General features: G+C 55.3%; 1 non-coding gene across 1 annotated transcript; it reads left to right on the plus strand.

The window, feature by feature from the left end:
* Positions 1-1898: 1898 nt before the first annotated feature.
* On the plus strand, positions 1899-1970 carry TRNAA-UGC. The gene has a single exon. It is a non-coding gene; the product is annotated as a tRNA-Ala (tRNA).
* The last annotated feature ends 1783 nt before the right edge of the window (positions 1971-3753 follow it).

A 3753-nucleotide genomic window follows, 5' to 3' on the forward strand; every position in this document is an offset into this window, starting at 1 on the left:
AGTAGGGCCTTTAGCTGGAGCAAATGGGGAGGTTTTTTGTGCAGTTTCATTTTAGCCAGCCTCACATCCTGTAGTCCCTACTTCCCCACCCCACCAACAAAGCCACCTGTGACTCCTGAGACAGCCCCACTGGTCTGGCCCTCCTCCCCACTGCAAAAACTGCAGAGCCCCCAACACTCGCTCCCCTAGCTGGATCCCCTGGCAGCCAGAGCTCTCCGCAGAACTGCTGTGGTTGCTTTCCTGGGTGTCTGGTCAAGGACGGCTACCGGCTTCTCCTGAGAATACACCTGAGAAATGACTCACCCTTCTCTAGATTCTCACCTGTGGGCTCTGAGAAGCAGGATGGGGCCTGTGTGATAAAGTCCATGCAACATTCCCCTCTCATCCCAGCCCCGATATGTTGCCAGTAGCCTGCTGTCCCTGGTTAGCAGCAAAGGATGTTTCCCATCATTCAGGAGACCCCAGCCTGGGACTAAAGTCAGCTTCAGGCTTCTCCTTTCTCCCTTCTTGGAATCAAATTCATGTTTTTACCAAGAGTTCAAGCAGCCCGAACCCCCAGAGTCTGGATCAATGTCACAAGTTCCCAGTGTCTCCATGGAAGACAATTTGTTAAATCCCAGATGGGTAGAGTTCTAACAGTTCTCAGCCTGAATCCTTTGCTCTTAATCCTGAGGATATTGTCCCACCATGGGGCCATTTCCCACCTCTCTTTCATACAGAAGCACAATTTTCTTTGCACAGACACAGTAACAGCAAGATCTTTCTCTGCCCTTTGTGCAAAGCAGGGGGCCAAATTCCATGGAAACAATGGATGAGTTGGGGCCCTGGGCACATCCAGCCCTGGCCGTGAGATGTTTCCTCCTCTCTTTCTTTATGCCCCTGTTGTTATTTCATGGAATGTCTGGGATGGGGGAAAAGCTGAGTTCACTGCAGGTGGAGGGTAAAAAGGACCCTGAAAATCTCAAGACCCAACCCCCGCTACAAGAATCACTGAGGTGCTGGGAATCTGCATGGGAAAGGGACTGTGTGAATTGTCAAGGTGGGGAATGAATAACAATCTACAACTAGATCCACCTCATTAACCACTGACACAGGATAATCCTGCTGCAGATAGAAGGGAAACTGGGAGTAATTCTTTGCTGTTCAGCCATGGAAACAGTGACCCAATTGCACCGCAGTGAATGTGCTGGGGAAAGCTGGAATTTACAGGCAGGTGACAATAGCAGATCCTAGAAACACCTGGAGCTCCCCACAGCACTTCTGCCACCAGGGTCAAGTGTTGAGTGACTCACAGTGCCACCCCCATTACCTTCCAGCAGGAGGTGGCAGCACCCCCCACTCAATGCAGGGAAGAGGGCTGAGTGTATCTCTGCACCCTGAGTCCAGGGCACACACTCTCTCTGCCCCACACATAGAATCTAGTCTTGCTGCAAAGTGACCCCTAAGAACCAGCAACCTCCAGGACCGCAGATTTGGCCCTCAGAGCAGGGAATGTGTCCCCCATGCTGCTTTTAGGCCACTGGATGCTCTGGTAACAAGAGGGCTCTGAGTGTAACCCAGGGGTCGGCAACCTTTCAGAAGTGCTGTGCCAAGTCTTCATTTATTCACTCTAATTTAAGGTTTTGCGTGTCAGTAATACATACTAATGTTTTTAGAAGGTCTCTTTCTATAAGTCTATAATATATAACTGAACTATTGTTGTATGTAAAGTGAATAAGGTTTTTTAAAATGTTTGAGAAGCTTCATTTAAAATTAAATTAAAATGCAGAGCCCCCAAGACTGGCAGCCAGGACCTGGGCAGTGTGAGTGCCGCTGAAAATCAGCTCATGTGCTGCCTTCAGCACATGTGCCATAGGTTGCCTATCCCTGGCATAACCCACAATAAGCACAGCACATCTGGGGATGTAGCTCAGTGGTAGAGTGCATGCTTTGCATGTATGAGGTCCTGGGTTCAGTTCCCAGCATCTTCAGGTCCCCTGCTGCTTTGCTTGTGCCCAGAAGGGATGTGGCCCAGCAGTCTCCCTGTGGGAGTTTTAATCCTGCTGAGTCAGGGGCAAGTGCCAATTGCATGGAAGGTCTGGGGGGGGTTCTGCTCCTAAGCCACCTTGGTACATTTAAGATTCCCACCTGCTGTGCTGCTTGGGACAAGGGTAGATGAGAAGGGCGAATCCTCCAGCACTGGAGGGAAAGGTCCCATCTGCTCAGACTGAGAGGCAAGGAAACAGACAGGCAGTCAGTGCTCAGAGAGATCAATGATTTACACCCACCAGGGGACACGGTCTTTTTGAGGCGAGTGCAGCTTGCTTGGGATGGTGCTGACGATGGATAGAAAAAAGGCTGGAGTCAATGACAGATGAGACCACAGAAGGGGAAGGGGAATGGCAGCCCCACAGAAGGTCCTGGGTGCTCAGATGCCCCAGTTATTGCACCCTGGCCTGTCGTAGAGAGAGAAAAGACACCGAGGGACCCAGCCCCCCTAACAGTGATCCCATGGACAAGAACCTGGTTGGGAGTGGGGTGAAGGTTCCCTCTGGGCAAAGTGGAGCTGAAATCCCTCAGTGTCCTGGAATTTAAGCAATGGAAGCTTCAAACCCTGCACGGGTGTGGGCTGAGGTGCATCAGCAGAAGGTTGGGCTGGACAGGGGCAGTGGGTTTGTATAACTTTTGGTGGTGCCCAGAATGGGATCAAGTCCTGCCCTACCCCACTCCCACACAGGGCCAGCTTTAGGCTGACTCTCCAGATTCCCCTGAATTGGGCCCCACCCCTAAGAGGGCCCTGTGCCCAAGTCCCGGTACCGTGTACCAGCAAGAGCCGGTTCGCCACACTGGGGTGGCCCGGCTTCCCCAGGGGGCAATTTAAAGGGTCTGGGGCTCCCAGCAGGGGCTGGGATAGGGCTGGGGTAGGGCTGTGGGACTCTGGGGACTATTTAAAAAGTCCAGAGTTCCCATTGCTTCTACCGCCCCGGATCTTTAAATAGCCCCCAGAGTCCCGTTGCTTACTCAGGGCTCCCTCAGCTATTTAAAGGGCCAGGGCGGTAGAAGCAGGAGAGCCCCAGCCCATTTAAATAGCCCCCAAGCCCCGGGCTGCTGGTGCTGCCCTAGTGCTGAGGGAAGGAGGAGGGAGCACTTACCGTACAGGGTGGGCTGTACCCCTTGTACCCACATCCCCCTGCCCGCAGCCAGACCCTGCTGCACCCCCTGCCCTGCATCCAGCCCCTCACCCCCTGCCCTGCCTGCACCAGCCCCTGCCTGCAGCCAGCCCCACACCCCCTGCCCGCAGCCATCCCATCTCCAGCTAGCCCCACACCTCCTGCCCACAGCCAGCCCATCTCCAGCCAGCCCCACACCCCCATGCCCTGCCCACAGCCAGCCCTTGTCTCCAGCTAGCCCTGCATGTCCTGCCTGCAGCCAGCCCCTGCTTGCACCAGCCCCACACCCCCTGCAGCCAGCCCTGCACCCCCTGCCCTGTCTCCAGCCAACCTGTCGTACCCTCCGCGGCCCTGCCTGAAGCCAGCCAGCTCCTCACACACCCCTGCCCGCACCAGCCCTACACCACTAGCTCTGCACCTCCTGCCCTGCCTGCAACCAACTCCACACCCCCTGCCCTGGCTCCAGCCAACTCCTGCTGCACCCTCCTGCCTGAAGCCAGCCAGTCCCACACTCCTCTGTCTCCAGCCCTGCCAACCCCTGCTGCACGCCGCTGCGGCCCTGCCTGAAGCCAACCAGCTCCCCACACACCCCTGCCCGCACCAG

Source organism: Gopherus evgoodei, chromosome 3 (assembly GCF_007399415.2).
Source record: "Gopherus evgoodei ecotype Sinaloan lineage chromosome 3, rGopEvg1_v1.p, whole genome shotgun sequence".
Taxonomy (NCBI): domain Eukaryota; kingdom Metazoa; phylum Chordata; order Testudines; family Testudinidae; genus Gopherus; species Gopherus evgoodei.